The 23214-nt window shown below is 53.1% G+C and overlaps 1 protein-coding gene across 5 annotated transcripts in view; it reads left to right on the top strand.

Moving 5' to 3' along the window:
• Positions 1-5562: 5562 nt before the first annotated feature.
• The window catches only part of KANSL1 (KAT8 regulatory NSL complex subunit 1), a 105571-nt gene continuing 87919 nt past the window's right edge, over positions 5563-23214 (top strand). For 3 of the 5 annotated variants that reach the window (XM_074561821.1, XM_074561822.1, XM_074561816.1), the window contains exon 1: positions 14465-14945. The gene's annotated coding sequence lies outside the window, so the exon portion shown is untranslated. Of the gene's footprint in view, positions 5589-6219; positions 6380-14463; positions 14946-23214 lie in introns of those variants that run through there. The other 2 variants (XM_074561817.1, XM_074561819.1) reach the window with 2 other exon arrangements.

Below are 23214 nucleotides of genomic sequence, written 5' to 3'. Positions count from 1 at the left end.
GGCTTATCCCCAGCTCCTTTGGGTCGGTGTTGGGATTCATCCGTCAGGCGGTGGGGGAGTGTGGAGGAGCTGGAGGGGGGGTTCAGGACACACCTCGGGGTAGGTGGGGGCCGGTTTCCGTCCCGCGGTCGCTGCTGATCCTGGTGTCGCCCGTGAATCTGCCGCGGGCTTCCAGCAAAACGGGCTGCAAGCGTCATCTTCCCGGGCTGGCATTTGGGGTGAGGTGTGGGGTGTTGTTACACCTGATGTTCGGGGCGCGCGGGGAGGTCTCTGTTCATCACTGGCTTTGTCCTGCAGCTCGCTGGGAGATGCAGCTCGCTCCTAGGTACGGAGTGGATTGTATTTTTTATTCTGCCTTCTGCGGCAGGTCGTAACATCGTTTGTGGCTGCAACTGCTGTTGGCTCAGCAGAGAAAAGATTGCGGACTTGGCTGTACCTTCCCAGAATCCCAGGCTGGCCGGGGCTGGAAGGGACCCCTGGAGATCATCCCCTCCAACCCCCGGCCAGAGCAGGGTCACCCAGAGCAGGTGGCACAGGAACGCGGCCAGGCGGGGTTGGAATGTCTCCAGAGACGGAGACTCCCCCACCTCTCTGGGCAGCCTGTGCCAGGGCTCTGCCACCCTCACAGCAAAGAAGTTCCTCCTCCTGTTGAGATGGAACTTCCCAGGGGCAAGTTTGTGCCCGTTACCCCTTGTCCTGTCCCCGGGCACCACTGAGAAGAGCCTGGCCCCATCCTCTTGCCCCCTGCCCGTTAGCTCTTGCTGAGCGTTGCTGAGCTCCCCTCTCAGCCTGCTCTTCTCCAGGCGGAACAGCCCCAGGGCTCTCAGCCTTTCCCCAGCACAGAGATGCTCCATCCCCTCAGCATCTCCACAGCCTCCGCTGTCCCCTCTCCAGCAGTTCCCCGTCCTTCTTGAGCCGGGGAGCCCAGCACTGGCCCCAGAGCTCCAGCCGTGGCCTCCCCAGGGCAGAGCAGAGGGGGAGGATGAACCTCCCTCCACCTGCTGGCCACGCTCTTCTCGATGCCCCCCAGGATGCCATTGGCTTTCTTGGGCACCAGGGCACATTGCTGGCCCGTGGGCAACTTGTTGTCCCCCAGGACTCCCAGGTCCCTCCGCAGGGCTGAGGAAAGACTTCCCTTCAGCCCTGGAGGAAAAGCTCACCAGGAGGGTGATGGCTGTGTAGGAATTCCTCTTGCTGCGTACGCTCTCCGTCGTCTTGGATTAAAGCTTTTAGCGCTCATTTTTGCCCGCTATATTGGCCTAATCCAGTAATTGTTGCGAGAGCCAAGTTTGCCTGTAAAAGTGACGCTGGACTTAACCCTTTCCTACAGCCAGTTGCCTCCCCTTTTTCTTCCCCCGTGTTTCCTTTAATCCTGGATTCTATGACTGCGCAGTACAAACGCAGTCCCGTAGTTACATTCCCTGCTCCGCCGTGACTTCCCGCCCTGCTCTACGCGCGGCGGCGAGAGCCCAGTTATTCTTCCTGTGTCTCGGCAGCGGCAGCGTCCCTGTCGCTCAAACGCGGGTGACGACGGAGGCTGGACGCTTCCTAGCGGCAAAACGACGCTTTGTTAACGGCGGGCTGAGCTTTAGGTGTCTCCAGGGAAAAGCAAAGCATTCGTGAAATTTGACTCGCGAGCTGCGATACTTCATTCCGTGTCTGAACCGCAGCGATACGAGTTGTTAGTATCGGGATTGCCAGCTCGGGAATTTTTTTTAGCACCTGGACTTTACAAATACCTACAGCTTCTTTGCTGGTGCGTCGCGCTCCGCTCTGTCGTTCATCGGTAACTTTGCTGCTGCATCACCTCCCTATTTTCTGTCCCTCTGACGAACTTAGTGACTTTATTTGAGCAAGACCTGGTCCGGGACCAGGCACTGGTTCATATTTCTTAAAAAATGGAGCGGAAGAACGGGGTTCCTAAGGCAGGAAGCCTGGTATTCCTGAGCCTCAGAGGAGCGGGGATTAAAATTATATTAATGCAGAGTAAGATTTCCTCTGCTGCTTTCGCCTGTCTGCTTTTCAAATACAAGCTTTTCAGTATTTGTGGAGCTCCCGATTTCTCAGTTGGGTCCAGCTGCCGGATAAACCCCGGGAGACGTCCCTTGCTTTGAAGTCCCGCGGCGGCGGGGAGGCAGGGACAGGAGGGGACCCGGTCCCTCGCTCGGGGTCACGGCACTGGCCCCAGACAGCAAACGCCTCTCCAGCCTCTCTGTCCTCGCATCCAGCCGGGTGGAGTCGCGGAGCAAAGGGATGGACCGGGAACGCTGGACCCAGAACAGCCCGGGGAGGTGGAAAGGGGATGGAGGAGGGTGGAGGAGACCCAGGAGCTGCTGTGGCAGCTGGAACGGAGACCTGAGACTGATGAGAAACGGGGAGCGGGCATGGCGGGGTGACATGTGCAGGACCTGGCTGGGCGACCGTCCCCTCTCCAGAGCCAAGGATTCACCCCTTCACCCAGGATCGGACCAATTTGGGGCTTTTTTGGGTTTCTCAGGACTTCAGTGGGAGTGATGCTCAGCAGGGCCAGCCTCTGCTCTGCTGCAGCATCGCGGCACCCGCGAACCCGGACACCGATGGCTTCTGCATCCGCCAGTGCCCAAACGTCTCGTCCGTGGCTCTGGCTGCGTTCCTGGTCCATCCATCGGGGGTTTGGGGGTCCACCCCCCCTCTCGTGTGATGCTCTGACCCATCCTCATCTGGAACCTGCTCTCCTGGCCCAGGCTGTTTTATTCGGCCTTAAAGGATGGGTTTTAAATATCCTAATGGTACCAATAAGGGAAGTCTCAGAAATGCCATCCAGATCAGAAAAAAAAACACTTTTAAAGGTAAATTCCATCAAAAATACCCCAGAAAACCACAGCCAGAAAGGAAAGATGAGTTCCTTTCTGACAATCTTTACATTCAGACATTTTACCGGTTAAAGATCTCCTCCTTTTTCAAAATCCAGCAGTTTGTATCCACTCACGTGCGGAACGACAGAAATTCTTTGTTGTCGGGACATTTGGGAAGCGAGCTGAAGGAGCCAAGGGTATTCCTTTGCTGCTTTCTGCCTCTTTTGGTTTCTCGGGTGTCGCAACAGATTTAGAAAAGGCACTTTCCGGTGAGTGTTTCTCCCCCAGACCCGTCGCGCTGGGTGAGCGGTGCATCAACTGCACCCGCTTTTACACCCTTCGTTAAGGCAATCTGCTGCGTCGCTGGCAATGGCCTGCAGAACACGGCCATGTTCTGGATTTTCTGGGAAAACCAGGAGAAAGAGCTGGGTTTCAAGGACAGTACAAAGCCCACCTTCCCTGGGGAAGGAGAGGCAGAGGACGGTGTGTGTTCGGGAGACGGTGAATGCGGCTGCGCTGTGGAGGGCGTCTCCCAGCTTTCGTTCAACTATAGAGGAGTTTGGCCACTACGTTGAGCAGGGCCAGAAGTTCCCCCCTGCGCCCTCCCTGCACCAGAAGTGGTGGTGACAACTTCGCGTTGGTCCTTAAAACCGAAAACATGGGACGAAGGGAAACAGCCTGCCTGTATCCAACACCAGGTGTGTGGTAATCCTCTGACTGAGGTGGAAGTCTCCTGCCTCCCCACGCCGGATGAATGACCAAGGTCTGGCTAATCCTGCGTAAAGCCTCTGGGTCGTGGTGTCTCTCCCTCCATCGGCATCGGCCGGCGGATGGACCTACCTGGATTTTGGGGAGGCGCAGGAGCAAGAAATCCCGGCTCAAACCCATCACAGCTCGGCTTGCCCAAGGAGCCAGAAACAGGACTTTCTTCCAGCAGAACTCACGACGTTGGAGATATTGGAGACGCTCAGACGTTGGAGACACTTTCTGATGGCACAAAACCTCCTGGAGATTCCTGGGGGGGGCAGGGCACTGAGGACCGGGATGTCGCCCGGGATGTTGATGCTGCTGTTGACGTATCTGGAGCATCCCAAACGTCCCCTCTGCTGTCCCAGAGGGAAACAGGGACTTGTCGCACAGAATGACCATCAGCAAAAAATTAAGGAGCTTGTCTTATCCTCCGGCTGTGGGACGGGAAGTCGTGTCTCTTATTTGAATTAAACCCAGCCCGTCGCTGGGATAAAAGCTAAAAGCCAGGAAAAACTCCAACAGAAGCAGTACCTGGGCGAAGAGCCCCACTGTGGTGTGTCCCGGGCGAGGAGGTGGAAGGAGATGCCAGTGGAAGGGATTTTCTTCTCTGGGAGAAGAAGGTGACGCTGAAGCTGTCCCCGCGCCAGCAGCGTGGGGCTCATGGGGGCCCGAGGAGCCGCTGCTGCGTCGCGTCGGTCGGCTGGAGCCTGGGAGGCACAACACGGCTCGGGGACAGCCCGGGCACGGGGACACGGGGCAGCGATGCTGGCCCTCCTGCAGCCCCGGGGTCACCCGTGGGGCTGGGACCCATGTCAACTGTGGGACAGGACCCTGGTGTCACCCATAGGGTGGGTGCTTGTGTCACCTATAGGACACATACCTGGTGACACCCATGGGGTGGCAGCCCGGGTCACCTATGGAATAAGAGCCTTTTGTCACCTTTGGGACACACATCTGATGTCACCCATGGGGTGGGAGCCTGTGTCACCTCTGGGACAAGAGCCTGTGTCACCTGTGGGACATATACCTGATGGGTGACAGCCCATGTTACCTATGGAACAAGAGCCTTTGTCACCCATAGGACATACACCTGACGTCACCCACGGGGTGGGAGCCCATGTCACCTATGGAATAAGAGCCTTTGTCACCCATGGGACATGGGCCTGGTGTTACCCATGGGATAAGAGCCTTTGTCACCCGTGGGATGTGGGCCTGGTGTCACCTCTTGGACGAGAGCCTGTGTCACCTGAGGGACATACACCTGGTGTCACCCATGGGATGGGAGCCCATGTCACCTATGGGACACAAGCCTGGTGTCACTCGTGGGACAGGAGCCCACGTCACCTGTGGGACGCAGGCCCAGCATCACATATGGGACACGGGCCTGGTGTCATCTGTGGGACGTGGGCCCGGTGTCACCCGTGGGCCAGGAGCCCGGTGCCAGCTGCGTGGCCGGCGTGCCTCGGCACCTGTGGGACGTGAGCCCCATGTCACCCGTGGGCCACGAGTGGCCTGTGGCCCGCGGGACACCCCGCATCCCCCGTGGGCCACGCTCCGGTGCCACCCGCGGGGCAGCGCTGCCCCGCCGCCCGCCGGCCCCCCCTCCGCATCCCCGACCCCCCCACCCGCGGCGAGGCCGCCGCCGCCCCCCGCCCGCCGGTCCCGCGGCCCGGCCGGACCCGCGGCTGCCCCGGGAGCCGGCCCAGCGCCCGGGGCCTCGGGGCCGGGCCGGGCCGGGCCTGCGGGGGGGAGCGGGGGGGCGGCCCGGCGGGGTGCGGGGGGTGGCGGCGGCCGGGGGGTCCCGGGGACGCGGGGGGTGCGGGGCGCGGGGGGGGGGGCGGGCAGGGGGCGAGCCGCGGCACGGCATCAATCACCGCCCGCCCCGCCCCTCCCGCGCTGATTGACGCCTCGGCGGCCAATGGGGAGGGCCCATGCCCCGCGCTCAGCCAATGGGGGCGGGGGAGGGCGGAAGGTCCCCACTTCAAGGCTGGTTGAGCGGCGCAGGTAGGTGCGGGGCGAGGCGCTGCCGGTGCGGGGCGGCCCGGGGGGGCGGCGGGGGGGACTGGGCCGCAGCGGGGGGACACCGGCACCGAGCGGGGCCCGCCGCCTCCCCCCTTCCACCCGCGGGCGGCGCCAGGCCAAGTCCTGCGCCCCCCACCCTCCACCGCCGTCCCGCAACTTGGCTGCGGGGGCCGGGCCGCGGCGGGGCTGGGGGGGGGGGGGCGGTGGCGGCTTCCCCCCCCCTCCGCCCGCGGCCGCCCGGGGAGTTGGGGGCCGGGGGTGGCTGCGAGACGGGGGGGCCCGGCCGCAGGGCCCGGGGCGCCGGGGAGAGCTCCGCCCCGCCGCGCTGCCCGGGGGGGCCGGGCCGGCTCCGTGCGGAGCGGGGACCCCCCCACCCCCCTCCTCCTTCTCCTCCTCCCGCCCCGGGCCTCCATTTTAGCCCGGGGAAACGAAGCTGGGCCCGGGGGGCTTCTAGAAGGATCCGGGGGTGGCAGCCCCCCGCACCCCCGGCCCGCAGGCCGGGCCCCGTCCCTCCGGCCGGCCCGGGGCGGGATGGGAGGGGGCGGTGGGGGGGGGGCGTTACGGAGGAGCCGGGGTCGCGGCCCCCTCTGCTGACAGCTCTTTCTTTCCCCAGGTCCCGGATATTTATTTTCCCATCTCCTCAAATAAATAAATAAGAAACTTGCCGAGCTGCCAGGCGCCGGGGGAGGCTGGAAGGATCCCGAGGCCCTTCCCTGTGCCGACCGCTTGGACCGCAGGTGGCGAGGATGGGCCTGGCCAAGATGCCCAGCAAGGTACGGCCTGTCCCCTGCCCCCCCCCGCCATCCCTCTGTCCCCCTCCCCGCCCGGCCAGGCCAAGCTGTGGGTCCTGCCAGCCCCCACACCGGCGGGGCCGAGCCGCCTTTGCCGGCGGCCGTGTCGGTTCTGGCGGTGCGGGGTGAGTCTGGAGCCCCGCACGTAGTTTCTTGGCCAATCCGGAACTTTAAAATGGAGGTTGGGGAATACGGCTGAAAATGTGGCTTCATCCCGTGTGCGTGCAGGGTGTTGTTTTTTTTTTTTTTTTTCCTCTAAAACCGTTCCAATGCCTGGTACGTAGTGAAGAGACGTGTGGCCTCCTCTTGGGAGCGTGCGGGTGTATTTCCTGGTGTTACCTGTCCTTGTATGTGACAGCATCGAGACATCAAGGTGTGACTTGCCCAGAAAAAGAAAGATCTCCTTCTTTTTCCCCCTTATTGTGTGCATCCTTAAACCCCGGGTTTACAGCAGTTGGGTCCTTTTTACTTGCTGATACGATCTGGTTTATATATGTAATATTGAGAGTTTTGTGTGTACCCATCAGAGTGGTCTTGGCTTCATCCCATGAAAATTGAAGGTCTAAACCTAGGTTTTCACGCTGATATTTCCGTGCCTCCGACTTCCCGACGTGCGGTGCAGCCGTGGTGCTTCTGGGTCTGGAGTGGAGGCGGCGAGGGTTTGCTGATGCTTGTTTTGAGAAGTCACTTCCTACCTTGCTAATGTTACTACACATTAAGAATTGTGTCCTAAACACTCAGGTACAGCACTCGAGTTCTGTGAAGCTGAGTAAAACCTAAAGGGAAGTGCTAAAGGGAAGGATATTTCCCTCTTTTCATAAATCTACAAGCCAAAGCAGCCTGACTTTAGGCCAATTATGGAGGCTGAATTTAGACAAATTCTCTTGTAATGGGAAAACCAAAAATCTTTACTCAATCCTTTCACTCTGACCTTAGGCAAATCTGCTGTGGTATCTGATCTCCAGTTGGCTAACCCAACAGTAAAGGCTCTTATCCTGTGTATGCATAATAACAGCAAGTTGTTGTGTGGGCTTTAAAAAAGGAATTAAAGCTCCCTCTTATAGGTTTTGGAGGTTATCACTAAATTTCTGGGAAGCCTGTGCTCGTAGGACTGCTGAAAACTGGTAGGAAATCGGCAGATAGCTTCTCTGGAAACTGGTCTTTATTTCCAAAGTCCAAAGAGGGGTTTGGCATGTGGCTGTGTGGAGCTTGACACCCGTGTGGGCGCTTGGGTCGCTCTCGGGTGTTGCCAGCCCTGGCGTTTCGGTGCGTATGACAACTCGTGAGGGTCTGTGGCAGTCGGCAGAGGTGTTGCTCTGTCTAGCAAAACCTTGCGATTCCCAACGCGAGCTCGTTAGCCTCGTGCTTCAGTCTGGGAAACTTGGCGGAGTAAAAAAAAAAAAAGGTAAAATTTAAGACCACTTAAGCTATTGTGAAATGGAGTGGCAGTGTCATCTTCATATTGGTGGCTGGGGAAGCTGGAGGCAGTGCCAATGCCGTGCAGCCTGGCCGCTGGAGGGGGAACCCTGGCTCCGGCTTTGGGAGGGCACCGGAGGCACCCGCTTTCCCCAGCGGAGGGGCCAGGGATGGGCACGTGGGAGGGTGAAGCCGGGTCCTTTCTGCATCCCGTGGGCTGGCAGGAGCCGAGGGGAATGAGTGGTGGCAGTGGGTCACGTGTAACCAGCCAGCGTCTGCTGGAGGGGGTGCCGAGGGGGATGTGCAGACCGTCGTCGTGTCACGACATAACTCTGCTCAGCATTTTCGCTCAGAGGTGTTTGCTTCTTGTGGCCAGGATGGAGTTGGACCTTGGTTTTTTGAGTGTATGAGTGTGTCATCTGTTCCTGTGCCAACTGCTTTAAAGCTCTGATTAATACATATTTGAGTGCTTTTGTACACTGTATCCCTGAGTTGCGCTCAAACTCTAGCGCCTAATATTATTGTCACAGTTTGCAATGCTTTTTCGTCATAGAATAGAGCAACTTATAAGTTTGTAAGTTTTGTAAAGCTCTTTGCCTGCAGCTCCTCAGAGGGGAGGGAGGGTTTCTGGGAGCAGAGGAGCAGGGAACGTCTGCCTGGTCCTTCACACCTAACGGGCACAAGAAGAAACGTGCAGGCTCCGCTGCTCCAAAGCTCTCTGTACTGTGGTGGTGGTCGCAGAAACGGGGCACTCGCTGCCTTATTCCTCTTGCTGGTGTTTCCCTGTCTGGGCACTGGTTCTGCTGCGCTTGACTTGCCATAGGAGGTATCCTTAATAAGGAGAACATGGAGGGACTTGACTTTTTCCACCTGTGATCTCCGATGTTTTCCTGTGGTGCTGAGGATTTGAAGGCAGGTGGATTTGGCTGGGACAGAGGAATTTGCGTGAAACCCTGAAATTCGGGGCTCAGACTTGCAGATTGTGTTATCTCTGGAACAGACGTGCTCGGAGCACAGCTCTGATCTCAAGATGCTAGCTGACTCTTGAGCATGACCGAAGGAGTAAATAATCTAATATCCTGGTCATCGACTATGCTTCAGTCTGGTTAAACTGCTGCTCCGGTTTGGGATTAAACTGAATTACAAGCAGCTACCAATAGAGCAGTAATTTTTTTTTCCCTGAGTCTGGAAATCCAAACAGCAATAGGATTGTTCCAAGTGCCCTACAGCAGAAGTAGAAACTAATTCTCCTGTTAGAGAACCTGTGAAAAGCCACGTGAAAAAGAAGCGTATAACGTGAATTAACGAACAGAGACTCTTAAAACAAGTGTTAATCTTGCTTGTGGCAGAGGGAGAACTTCCGTGTCCTGGTGTCAGCAGTGACTGGAGGTCTCGGGTTTGCTGTTGACTCGTGAGAGGGAGCGGGAGGTGCAGGATTTGGTAGAAATTGAATCTATGAAGATGTTCAGTGAGCCTTAGCCATGGCTGGCGGATAAAGGAAAGTACACCGAGACTTTCCAACTGGAAGGCGGAGGAAGGGTTGAGTTGTGCAGCAGGGGTAAACCTGGTCTTCCCCTCAGCCCCGTGCTGCTGGTACCATACCCAAGCTGCTTACCAGTCGCTGGGTTCCTAACTAATCCTTCTAACTTTTATTTAGATGAAAACTCCTTAATCTATTTGTCCATCATACAGTGGAACTGAACGTTACCCCGAGCAGTGGGAACACAAGCGTGAAATCTCTATGCTGTAACGATACCTAACCCGTAAGGTGTATTTCAGTGTTGAGATTTGAAAGGGTTGTCCCCTAACACTCCATTAGCCTGTGTCTCATGGTTTTATAAGACGTGGGCTTTTACATGATTAGTGCAGGATCACATTCCCCTCTTTTGCCTTTATTTTTTTTTTTTCTCCTCCTCTCCCACGATATAACTACCTATAACCTGAAATGGGAAGAATTCAACTTTTAAAAAGTGTGCCATTACCTTACTTATTCTGCTAGTCATTTGTATTTTATTTTACTACTCACATCATTAAATGTCTGGGATCGTATAGCGTAATCTGCACAAAACATATTGATTTCCATAAGGAAGCATTGCCTTAATTCCTGCCGTCATGTGTTTCTTAAGCAAATACCCAAGAAAACTGATGGGATCTGAGGCATCTGGGATCTCTGGGATCTTTTGTGCCGTTTCATACCCGTGGTTTGGATGGATCTAAGCCAACGCGATAATATTGTTGGCAATTCATGGGGACCTACGTGATATAGGGTTACAACTAAATGAGGATTTGGGTGCTTTACCCTCTGCAAATTGATAAAGCCTGGCTATCAGTCCCCAGCTGGAATAACGGCTTAAAAATTCAGGGTGCTTTACTGAGTCCTCAGCTTGCCGTTCTGCCTTGGAATTCTTCACTGTATTCCCCAAACTGGTACAAATAGAAGTTCCCATGAGGACTTTGGGAAGTCAGGCTCTTCTGTACAATGTGCATCGGTCTGATGCAACAGCGTGGAGTATTCGAGTATTTCTTGGCACGCTGAGACCAACGTCTCTGGCAGGCACTCAAACATACAGTTACCTTCGTTAAAGTCTTACATTCCCAGCCTCTCATCCCTACAGAAACCACGTAAATATGTTTCACAGTGGAAACCATAATTGATTCAAAATAGCTTATTGCTATGTCTTAATATCAAATGCCCCTTAACTTCGCAGCAGATGAAGAGAATTTCCCCCCTGGCATGGGTAACAATGGAGCTGTGACCTTGAGAGGTACCGATGGAGCCTCCAATGTGAGAACAAGCAACGCGTGTTGTCCTTGGAACGATGAATGTCTGTATCAAGTGGCTTGATCTAAATCATCAAGGGGCTTTTCAAACAAGTGGTGGCACTTCTTATGTGCATCAGTTGGCTTTTTAAGTGACTAGTATGTCACCTTCCTGTTTATATCAAGCACATTAAAACTTAATCCATTGATTTGGAAGCGTCCCAAGGAAGATCCAGGTTTGTAGCTCGACCTCGGGATACGTTAGTAGAATAGAGACCTCCCCGACCAGGGAGGTATCGGGGTTGCTGAGCTCTAGCAGCCTCTGCATGATTTACCTTCACGTGGCTCTACTTTCTGTTTTTTAAGGACTTTGCTCTTTTTCTTTCATTCTTAGTGAGCATTTTCAGAATAGCTGGCTGGGATGTGCTGTGTCCGTCACAGCTAAGGAGCGGCTTTCTTAATGTCATCGGACGCTTTCTCTAATGTTGAAGAATGTCAGAAGAACAATGATCACTGCAAGGGTTTCTTGTTGTTGCTACAGCTTACCTATATTTAGCTTTAAACCAGATGAGTCTTGCATCTTCTGAAGCCTCTGTGGCCACGGACACTCGAGTTTGCTGCTTTTTGGTGGGATATCTAATGACATTGCACATGAAGATGCAAAAGTTGTGGTTGTATCTGTAGGGAGTCTCATCAGTGTGTTCTTTGGTGGCTGTTGCCTTCTCTACCTTCAGGATGTTTCTCAAGCCGATCTAGTATCTTTGCAGGCTCAAGAGTCTCCCTTCATGTGTCCTAGTATATTTGTTAATATATGTACAACTAGGCGTATAATTATTGCGTAGAGGTGGGTACAATCAAAGCGAGTCATGAGGATTAATTGGTAGAGGCAATGAACGCGTGTGGGAAAGACAAGGTGATGACCAGGTACGAGCAGTTGAGTACATAACGCCATGTATTGAACCCTGTGGTTTGTATGTTCTTGATGCTTTGCAGAAAGGGGGGTGACTTCAACAAAAGATTTAAAGGAGGGTGCTGTAAAAATGTGGATTCACTGGGGAGAGCTCCTCTTGCCCACATGGGGCGTCTCAAGAGTAGTGACGAAGCTGTGGGAGGGACTCGTGGGCGAGGGCGGCTGGTCCAGGAGTAGCTGGGTGACCTGGAGGAGATGTTGCGGTGCTATTTTGCATGGAAAATGGAGCTTGGAAGGGCTATAAAAAGGTATATGATGTGCCAGAGGCCAAAGTTGTATTATCTTAGACTGCACGGCGATTTTTGCTACATCATCTCCAGATCAGGTTGGATGATGAAAGCTGTAGATGTGTCTGCGCTGCAGGAAGATCCAGATCTGTACCAGGCTGTCAGGCTGGAGCTCTCAGCTCTTGGGGAGCCTTGCCTCAATTAGCAGAAAATTCTGCACTGCAGAATGTACAAATGATTAAAAACTTCCTTGCACGGGAATTTCTTTTAACTTCCTCCACGACAGACCGCCCTCCCTCTTCTGTTCCAGTATAGAAATGCATTTGTTGCTACTTCTGCTTTTTAGCTGGACTGAATTCAAGGTATTTTAAAAAAAAATATATATAAATAAAATCCAAGGTATGTATGCTGTTGTAGGGTCCTGGCTTCCTAAAGAGCTGCTCGAATGCAGTGGGGAGAAGCAGGTCAGGAGAAAGCGTGAAGTCTGAATTCATTGTGTGATATCTTTCAGAAACTGTATTTCTGTTACCCTCAAGAATAGAATTTATCCTCCCTGTGACCCGGTTCCGTGCTGGATACAGGGTTGCTGATAACACGCTGTCCTCCTTGGCACCATTTCATCGTTGACTGGAAGCCCAGTTCAAGGTCTCCAGACTCATTTTCCAAGGCTCGGCGTGAAATTGCTGAGCCTGGGTAAGTGGTGCGTTGGGACGGGGATCGGCCACCCGGGAGGGGAGGGCTGTGACTGCAGGGGACAGGAGCAGAACCGGCTGCAGCTCCCTGCTGGGGCACAGCAACCACCACCGGCCTCTCTGCTGACCTCAGTGGCTCGTTTTTCTTGAAAAACACTTAATTATGAGCTAAGTTTTGAGCACTTGTGGTGGTCAGCAGAGGCACGGTTGGGATGTGGTCTCTGGGGCAGTTTTGGCAGTGAGTGTAGGTGGCCGCCCAGGCCCTTAGAAAAATGATGAAATGTGTTGCCCGTGGATTTCCTGACCCAAAAAGACCCAGTTCCACAGCGTGATTTGTTAAGCCGTATATTGCATTTCAAAGAGCAATAGTAGTATCTTGACTCTGTATCTCCAAATCCTTCTTAAAGGAGGGGAGCGTTGCTTCCCCCCCGCCCATGGTGGTGGGATTTGAAGCAAGAGGAGGGGGAAAAAAAACCTGTCTGCGTGTGCTGCGTAACCAGAGCGGGGTTGCCTGTACTGCCTACGGAAACAGCCTTCATAGTTCTTACCTAATTCTGCAGTCGAGACAGTACAACTCTTATTTGGTTGTGTTTTTCTTTTTTTTTTTTTTTTTTTCTCTAAACCCAGCTCCCTGGGGCAGGCGCTCCTCTCCGCCAGTATGTAACAGCACGCGCTGTTGTAGCTTTTTCCCGTTGCAGACAAATGTTGGTATAAAGTGCTTTTTTATTGGCATAACTGCATTCCCACTGTAGAGGCAGCATAGCTGTAGTGAGGGGGAAGTAGTGCGCTGGCTGCAACAGAAACCGAATCAAAATCATCCCGTAGACCCGCCTGAGGGGGGAGAGCGCCTTCGCCGGGCAGCAAAATGGGGCGGTTTTGTGGCATTTGGTGTGTCGGATGAACCTGTGCAGGGGGATGGATCAGCGTCACCCTCCTGCAAATGGCCAAAAAACCGAAGGTCAAAGAGGTGAAATGGTTTCTGCACTCCCAAAACGAATTCTTTCCCGCCTGCGCTGCCTGTCGGTGCGTCCTGGAGTTTGTCGAGGAGGGGGCGAAAGTAGCTGGATGGTGGGGGGAGAAACCCCCTTCTCAACGTCGATCACGCTCCTGGGGTTCGACCGCTGTGGTGTCTGGGGAAAAAGCCCATTGGTAGCCCTTGACTAGGGGAGAGATGGATCTCTGTCCACGGGCGCAGTAAGGGGGGGGTCCTCGGGTCGTCAGCCCATGGCCGTGACCAGATTTTGCAGTAACACCCCCCAAAACTGTGCTGGCTTTGGCATGCTGGGAACTTTAAGGATTTTAATGGAATTCTTACGCATGATTTTAGGGGAATAAAACTGAAGCACCTGGCAGGGGGAATGCGAAACGAGCCAGTAAAAAGCTCCTGGGGGCTGCAGGTGGAGAGGGAAGAGTGTTGTTTTTGGGGCAGAAAACCCACTTAAAAGGGTGAAAGTTTTTCGGCGGAGAGCCAGATGTGGATGGAGAAAGGAGATGGAGTGGTTTTTTGAGGGGGGAAATGCTTGAAACGGTGAAAGTTTCTGCAGGGGGCGGACCCCGCGGTGGCGCGGGGTGTTGGACTACATCTCCCAGCATGCCCCGCGCCCCCCCGCCCCCGCGCGGGGCCGAGCGCGCCTGCGCGCTGCGTGGCGCCCCCTGGCGGGCGGCGGCGGGACCGGCAGCCGCCCGCAGGGGCGTACGCGGCGGCCGGACAATAGGCGGTGGCGGCGGCGGCTCCGCCCCGTGTCGTGTTTCCTCCCCCCCCACCGCTGCCATGTCCCCTCCCCGGCGGCGGCCCCGGCCCCTCCCGCACTGCAGCTCCTCCGCGCGGCGGGCGCCCGGCGCTGCGGCGGCGGCTCGGCGGGGCCCCCTGGCTGCGGGCGGGCGGCGGGCGCCGTGCGCGGCGCGACCAGTGGGGGCGCTGCGGCGCCGGCCCCCCCTCCCCGTTCCCTCCTCCTCCTCCTCCTCCTCCCTCCCCCCCCCCCCCGGTGCATTCTCCGGCTGACGGGAGGGGGAGGGCAGAGAAGGAGCCCGGCCGCCATTTTCCGAGCCGCGCCGCCGCCGCGCTCGCCCGGAGCGGGGGGGAAGAGGGGGGAAAAGAAGAAAAGCGCCGCAGCGCCCGCTCCGCCGCGCCCCGCCGGGCCCGCCCCGCCGCCGCCTCAGCGCTCCGAGCCGGGGGTGGGGGGGCCGCTCCCCACCCCCCCCCCACCCCCCTCTTCAAGCAGCCCCGCCGCCCGCCCGCCCCAGCCCCGGACTGCGGCCGCCGCTCTGCGCCCGCCGAGGGAGACGGCCGAGCCCATCCCCCCTGCCGCCGGGGCGGGCCCGAGCGGGCGGGGGGGGGCGCCGGGGCTGCGGCCGGGGCTGGCGGCGGCCGCCCCGGTTTGCGGCACCGCGGCTGCCCCCGGGCCGGGGTTTGTTTGCAAACTGCGCCCGTTCGGCGGGGGGGGGCCGAGCCCGCCCGGACCGCGCTCGCCGCTCGTCACGTGGTAGGTGCCGCTCGCCCCGCGCCGTTCGTTCCGCTCCGCGCCCGCCGCCCCGCGCCTCCCCCCCGCCGCCCCTTTGTTACCGCCGCCGCCGCGCCCCGCCGGGCCCCGCTGCGGGGCGGCCGCCGCGCCCCAACTTCTCCGCCCGGCGGGAGGCGGCTCCCCCCCTCGCGCCCCCCCCCCCCCCTTCCCCTCCCTTCCCGGTGGCGGGGGTCGCGGCGAGGGGAATGACCCGGTGGCCCGCTCCCCCCCATCCCCGCCGCCCCCGGTGCTGCGGTTCCCTGGGGCGGGGTGCGGCGGGGGGGGGGGGGGGAGAATGGCGCCACTTTAAATTGAAATCCCCGGCCCGGAGGCGCCCGTGGGGGGGGGCGGCGGGGTCCCGCCGGGCCCCTCACGTGGCCGGCGGCCCCGGTACCCCCGGGGAGGGAGAGGGACCGGGCGGGGGGGGTGTGTGTGTGTGTGTGTGTGTGTGTGTGTGTGTGTGTGTGTGTGTGGGGTGGTGGTTTGGGATCATCCTTCCCTGACCGGGGAGGGGATCACCAGTCTGTGACCGGGGGGTGGGGGGGGCACACGCGAAGTTTTAAAAGTAAACAGAAAAAAAAAAATATATATTTTTTTTTTTTTAAATTGCATAATCTCAATCTTGCAAAACGCGCGGAGGGGAGCGCGGCTCGGCCGTCCCCAGCCCCGCCGGCGGCGGTGGCCGGGGGTGCCGCTGCCCCGGTGGGCTCCGGCGCTGTCAGCGGGGATGTGTCACGGCGCGCTCCCCCCTTCCCGGGGCGCACAATAGCGTAATTTTTCATCCTTAAGCCATTTTCCTGTATTTACTTTCCGGTTGCTTTTTTTTTTTTAATTTTATTTATTTATTTTTAAATTTTTTATTTTTTTTTTTTTTTTTTTTTTTTTCGCACCGGCCCTGCCGATCCGGAATTATTTTTTATTTTATTTTTTTTTTCTCAGAACAAGCAGGCAGAGCCTGGCTGTCCTGAAATCCTTTCCGCGATCTGTACGTGTGTTTACTTCCATCACGGGATTAGCGTCTCCCAGTGCTTGATGACAGAGAAATTTGCCTCCTTTGGGGTACAAATGAGGGTCGAGCGAAAAAGAAAAAAAAAAAATACGGCGGCCAGATTTAGTGGAAACTAGCCTTATTTTCTACGGAAAAAAAAGAAAAAAGCAGAAGGTCTTTACAAACCGAGGTGTTACCTCTCTGCATATTAAATTTGTGTACAGGTGGATCAAACCGCCGGCACGGTATAGATTATATTGCCTGTTATGTAAAATGCACTTGAATGACAAACTGTAGTTTTCCATGAAACCGGTCAGGATATGGGAGGAACTGCAGGGCTTTTTTTTTTTTTTTTTTATTTTTTTTTATTTGTTTTGACTGACCATTATATTTTGAACTGGTTTGGGCCACGTCCGTGTTCGCGGTTACATCATGTCATGTGTTGGGTGCAGTGTGATTTGTGCCTCTAAAAATAAGGGGAGGTAAAAGCCTGTGTCTCGGAGGTGGGAAAGTCGGAGAGTTTTTCAGCCCCGGTACGGTCCTGCTGGCGACGGGGAAAAAAAAACACTTTGGGGGGGAATTAAGGTGTTACGTGTGTGTGACTAATCCTCTGCTGTAGTTAGGAATCCAGCGATCTGTTCGTATCTAAGCCTTTTTTCTTTAAAACTGTATTTGTCCCTTTTATGGCCTTTGTTTTCATGGAGGAAACCTCTGATGCTCTTCCCCCGGCTTTAGCCTAGTCCTCTTGAATTTTCATTCTGGTGCAGGTAGCAACGCTGTTCGATCTGATCATATTATTTCTTTAATTAGGAAGCCAGCGGCCTTTTAAACCGGCAAAGGGGGAGACGGAGCGGGGGCTGTAAAGGCGAAACTGGGGGATCCCCCGATGGCACTGGGATCCTTTCCCTTGCCGCGGTGTCCGCTCTCGGCCACCGTCGGAGGCAAGAGATGGGCGGCATGTTTTTTGGCGCGGGAGGGATGGGTATGTTGTTGTGGTGGTTTGTTTTTTTTTTTTTTTCTGTAGCCCCACTGCCAAGGTAGCACAGCTGTGTGGGGCTTAATGGATTGATATGCTGCAGGAGCAGTTAATTGTGGAACTCGGTTGTGATACTGTTATAGCTGATTTGTAATGATTTAGCGATGGGAATGACTTGTGTTCCCTCTTCAGAGGTGATAAAGCAGCAGATGACCAGGCAGATGCGTCTGTGTGTTGCTTTTATATTGGTTTTTTTTTTCCCTCCCTCTTTTTTTTTTTTTTTTTTGTCCTTTTATTTTTTTAATGCTGTATTCGAGTCTCATTTGCTCTCAGAGATCATCCGGTAACTGGAGAACTGGTGAAATTCTGACATCACGCAAGGCAGGGGTGAAAACTGAGCAGTTCTTTGACCAAAGTCACTTCCTTTTGCCCTGTTTATAGCTGTGTTTTTGTGAACGCAACTGCCATTATCTAATGAACCCTCGGAACAAAGACTGTCTCTGGAGTTTCAGCACTCCACCCTTTCTCTGCTCAGGCAGCGAGTGGTGCGTGTCCTTAGGAACCTCAAAAGACTTTTCCAGGGAGGATAAGACTTTTAATGTATAGCGAAGTAAAGATAAGGACTTGTTCCGTCCTACCAAGGCAGGGAAAAGGTGAAGCTTGGGGAGGGGGGAGGAAGGGCGAGCAGCACGTGTTTTGATTTGTGGGCCTCCCCCCACCTCCCCTTCCATATAATTTTCCTTTTCTGGAAAACTGTATTTTTTCTGGAATTATTTTCTGAGAGTAGGTCAGCAATATCCCTGCCCATCCCTGTTTAACAGCACCTGCTTTTGCATTTTTGTGTGTGTGTTTGTTTGTTTTTCTACTGGACCGTGTGGGGAAACAGGTGGGCCCACTTCTGCCTAAATGGGAATTTAATTCAGCGAAAGTGTCTCAGGTGGATCACATACCGATTAGACCAAATAATAAGTAAGTTCTGCACGCATGCCTCGGTTTAAAAGTGTTTATTATTTCATTAAAAAGAGCCTCTTAGCAGTCGGGCAGGCAGGTGATCTGAGAAGCGCCGTTTCCGCTCCCGCATTTTATAAATACCGTGTCCCTGCTCATAACTTCCAGGAATACAATATCTATCTGGAATGAAAAGCAGCAAAGACTCGAGCGAGAATCCTTCCCGGCCCTGTAAATAGCGGTTTAGCTGCGTCTTCAAGGACGTAGTTTTGTGTAACAAATCGTTTAAATTGGAATAAAGGCTTTCTGTTTTTTCTCAGCTGGCCAAGGAGTTGTCGTTCGCAAATCAGCGAGAGTCCTGGTGAGGCAGGACTTGAGTAAACATAATTCCATTAAACCCTGCGCCTGTCCTCTTCGGCCTGAGTTCAGAGCCGCGTTTTTGGCAGAGGACAGTTTGGATAAAGTCCTCTTCAGGTTTCAAAGAAAGTTAGAAAATAAGTGTGTATCTGCCCCTGCCACGAACCGCTGGGAGCAGAAAGCTGCCAAAGTGTAACTCCCTTTAGAGAACGAGACAAACAGCGAAATGGGATATGCTAATAGCCGGGAAGGCTTGATTCTGGAGGACGGAGTTTTGACAGCGCGCTATCTGAATTTAATCGTCAAACTGCGCTGTTTAGCTCACAAAACGAGGAAAAAAGGTAACAAAATCACACCTGAAGAGACGGCGCGGGAGTAGCTGTCAGCCTGAACAGGCCGCATCTTCTTCTGTCCCTTAGTTAATCCCTTGCTGCAAGCTTTTTTTTTTTTTTTCAGGTTTAGTGGAAAGACAAGTGTTTTAAAAAACCAAAAAAACCAACTAGCTATTTTAAAAAAAGTTTAAGTGAAACGTATCCTTCTGTATCAGGAGGTGCTTCAGGCCTCGGAGACGTTAGCAGGAGATGGACCTTAAAGTTTCAGCTCTATCAAACGTTGGGAGTTCTCGCTCTGAAATCTTTATAACTTCCTGCCGAGGTCTGCAGCGACAGAGGTGCGATGGGAAAGGTTACCCTCCAGTTGCCTTCACGCTAAATGAGAAACAGCAAACCGGGTTCCCGCTGTAATTATGGCCTGTAAAAAAGAATCTGGGAGGCGTGATTGAACATCGCCTCCTTTTACACGGGTATCTCTCTTCTGGAGTTCGCGTCCTCTTGTTTTCAGTGGCTGCCATGGCAGTCTTTGTGGATTGTTCTCTCTCCTCTGAGATCCGAGGAGCAGTCAAAGCTGAGATCTGCCGTTAGCTGAGCGGACGCGTCCCGGAGAACTGTGTTATGAACTCCATTCAAAATAAGGTATTTAAACACAGCAGGAGGCTGGTCTGAGATTGGGCAGGGATCTAGTGGTTGGAGATGCTTAATTCTGCTCCTCTCTCTTCTCTTATTTCCTCTTGAGGATGTGGATGGTTAACGCAAGGCACTCTAAAAGACTTTGTAGTGACAATCTGTGCCTTGCTTTAAAATATTGACATATTAAGGTGGTGCCATTTATGGGGAGGGGTTTAAAAGTTTTGGTAACAATCCTAGGCTTTTGAGCAAAGGTTGGTATGACCGCACCTAGTGAATGAAAATGTGCCTTTAAAATTAAAAGGCAATTCTGTTTTTTGTTTAACTTGCTCCCTGAGTCCTGAGTTCAGGTTTTCATATTTCCTGGGCAACTTGCCCAGATTATGCGAAAGAAAAACAAGATTTCTCAGATACGGGATAGGGGGAGACCCGGATTTCACAATTAAAGCTTGCTTTTTTTTTTCTTTTTTTTTTTTTTTTGTCTCGATCAAACTGCTACTTTGTGCAAATGTCCCATTACTGTTTTTTAAACCACGTTTCTTTTTATATGACTGTAAGCGGTAACTTCGTTCTGAAGAATAACTTAACATACCCATACCCATAGCGATGGGTATTTTTATCTCCGGCCACTTGGTTTTCCAGGTGAAGGCATTCTTCCTTACGGTTATTCAACTTGCCAGACTTTTGAGTGGGGAGATGACAGTTAATCTGGCTTTGTGGCTTTTGTTTTTCTTTCTGACATCGTATTGGTAAAACCTTCTCTACCTCCGATTGTGCGATTGATTTGGTTTATTTAGATCCAGTGAGAATTCACAGGCGTAAGAGAAAATTCTTCTTGAAGGAGGCCTCACCTTGCTGTTTCCAGAGCTGACCAAAAGATGCTGCCACTTGTGCGGACCGGCAAGTGGAAACAGCAGCTTTTCTTTTAATCTGGAGGGCTTCTGGTCAGAAACAAAGGCTATAAAAGCTCAGTAATATCTTTCTTATTTGCCCCGGTGTATAAGTATGGGATGTTCTTAATATTAAAGTTCTTATTTTTCCCAGAGAGATTAGGTGCGAGTCTGTAGTGTTAATATATGTGGAAGGTACTCGTGTATTTATTTGAAAAAAAATAATCTGTGGTTCTTATGTGTGTTCTCAACCTTTTTTTCATTAATATTTTTTTTAAAAAAAAGCCTGTTTCCCAAATGTAGGTCACTATAAGCGTACAGTCTGCCAAACGGCACGTGATGGCTGGATTATCAATAAGTTTATCGTCCTGTACTTGCCTGTCACGTTTCCTTAATTAAAGCCTTGAGAGTTACTTCTCATGTAAATCCTTCTCTCAATTGGTAAATATCTGTCTTACAACTGTAAAATGTTGAAAGGTGATAAGAAAAGGCATGTAGAGGATCTGTTATGCATAATAGGTGTAACTTTTGGTAGACGGACATTTTTGATGCGGAAAATATTTCTAGGGCTCAGGGTGTGTTGAGTCACCTGCATTTTAAGTTACTCTGCTGAGGTCAGAAGCATAGGTGATATATTTCAGTTGCAAAATTAAGTGTATAGGGATTTTATTCTAACAGTTTTGTTTTGTTGGGGTTTTTTTTGCTTTTGTTTGGTTGTTTTTTTTTTTCTAAAAGACTTCTGTAACCACACGAATTCAAGAGTCGGCTGCACTCTTGATTCGTAGTGGGGGAGGAGAGGGGAAGTGGGAATCGGTATAACACTCACTTCCTTCGGGGTAGCTCTGCCTTTGCTGCTTCTGACGCAGCAGCACCTTTGTGTACGTATCCCCTGCAGAACCTGTGTGGTGGTAGGACAGAGCTTTGGGGGTGAAGGGGTCTCAGCTGGGGGGAGCCCTGCATCTAAACAGGGGTTATTTGTCCTTTACGTACATTGAACTGAAGTCTCCTCATGGCCACCCGTAACCTCGTCTGTCTTCATTTCTTGTGCAAGTTGTAGGAAAAGGGGAAGGCGCCCAGGTGGGTTTGGGCAAGCGCCTCGTAGGAGGAGATCTGGGGAAGGAAGGAGACCTCGCAGCAACTATAAAGAGCAGTCCCGGAGCGGTTTGGCACGTGATGAAACTAGACAGTAGGTGCAGGAGTTTGGATATAATGTCAGGGGTTTAAGCTGTAATTCGGGGAACATACATACGCAAGGTAGAAGTGTGTGTCACCGAGGGATCGAAGGCAGAGGTGATGTGGCCAGGTGGGTGCAGGACTCGGTGGCCTGAGAAGGGTGGCCATGGGGGGACTTGTGTCTGCAAGGAGATGTGCTGGTGGGAAGGCATGGAGAGGAGCTGGAATGAGCATTTAGCTGGGTGGGCAAAGCAGAGGCTATTGATACCTCCTGTGTCCAGGACTCTGAGCAGCTCCCCAGATCTTCTCATGAACCTCACCGGAAGCACAGGTGCCCAGTTTGTCCCCAGGAAACTCTAGTCACAAAGACTTCTGAGAGCAAAAACTTCCCGTGTTCTTGCTGGGCTTATTTTTCTGAGGTGTTGCACAAAATCATGTGCTTGGAAACCCATGATTCTCCTTTCAAGGTCTGGTTGTAAAATTGGGTTTTAAAAGCAGATGGTCTTGAATAAGTCAGCATGCTGAGGGATTGTTTTCAGGGGTGTTGTGACCTGATAGCTTCTCCAGGGTATAGTGTGACTGGGCACGTTCCTCGTGCCTCTTCTGACGTCCCGTCGTTGCCTCGACCTTATCCCCACTTTTCCCTTTGCTCTGGGTTTAAAAAGCTTTAAGAGTTTGAATGTTGGTGTAGTTGATGTGGAATCGTGGGTGAAGCCACCTGAGTGGGATTGGTGACTTTCCTCCCTCGGTGGCCTCGCGTGCACTCGGGAAGCGAGGGAAGATGGGCGAGTTACGATTACCCTGTTTTTACCTGCTTACTAGAGCCTTTCATCTTCCCTCTGTTAATTAATGCTAACTGCTCTGCAGTGCTCTAGTTTTAAAGTGAAAATGAAGAACGTGCTTGTGGATGTTGAGTGTTATCTTCAGACACGTTGTAAATGCCACGATGGTCTTCCAGGAGCAGCTCCTCTTGGATCTTCCCGAGTGAAGTCCAGCACAAGGTGTTGAGCAGGGCTGGAGCTTCTACTGCAGGAGACCCGTTGCGGTGGTGGAACTGGAGCGGTAATCCACTGTCTACCAGCAGGACTTCTGCAGGAGAAGCCTCTTGGTCAACTCAAGTGCTGGGAGCCGTAGACCCTTGGTGGAGAAACACTGAAAAAAGGGACCCGTGGGTGCTCACATCAGTCTAGTGTTGACAGGTGGTAGCAGTTTGGTAGAACTTCCCAGAACGGTTTGAGCCCTAGAGGCAGACAAAAGATTCAGGATAATTCTTGGAAATACTGTCAAAATTCTCAAAACGCCTTGAAAGTTCTTTGGAGTGGGAACATGCCAATGGCCTTTCCTTTTCTTTATTCCTCCTTCCTATGGTCGCCTCCGAGATGCCTTACCAGCCTCTTCCCTCCGGTCCCCTGTTAGGAAGAAATTACTGATAAATGCAATATGGCTTTAATAACAACCAAAACTTATAAACAGAGCTGGGGGGAAACATACTTAAAATATTCCTTAATGTTTTTTCCAGGGGTTGTTCGTAAGAGTAGAGGTCTAATTTGGTGTTAGGAAAAACCAGTGCTGTCTGGCACGCAGGTAGTTTATAAGGACTTAAATAAAAAAAATGCACCCAGTAACTTTTGGAGGTCATCTTTAAGCTACTAGAACAAAGCCTTATTCTTAAGAGAGCTTTCCAGGCTCCCAAAGTATTTTAAATGCTGTCCACCCAACTAAAAGTGAAGCCAAGGAGGGCTGCAGCAGCCGAGCGAGGAGGATTTTCTTTTTAAAGTGAGTTTGCTAACCCGGAGGAAAAGGCCGTATGAAAGTTTTGCTTCCGTTTTCTACTTCTGTTATTTTAACTGAAGTTGATGACCTACAAATTTGCTGTAAAATGCTCTGCAGCCTAGGTAAACTCCTCAGTGGCTGCAGCGTGGTGCAGATACGTTGATGAAGAATGATTGCATTCAGC

This window comes from Larus michahellis, chromosome 18, assembly GCF_964199755.1.
Source record: "Larus michahellis chromosome 18, bLarMic1.1, whole genome shotgun sequence".
Taxonomy (NCBI): Eukaryota; Metazoa; Chordata; class Aves; order Charadriiformes; family Laridae; genus Larus; species Larus michahellis.
Note: the sequence above shows the minus strand (reverse complement) of the source record. Positions and strands in the feature narration are given on the sequence as shown.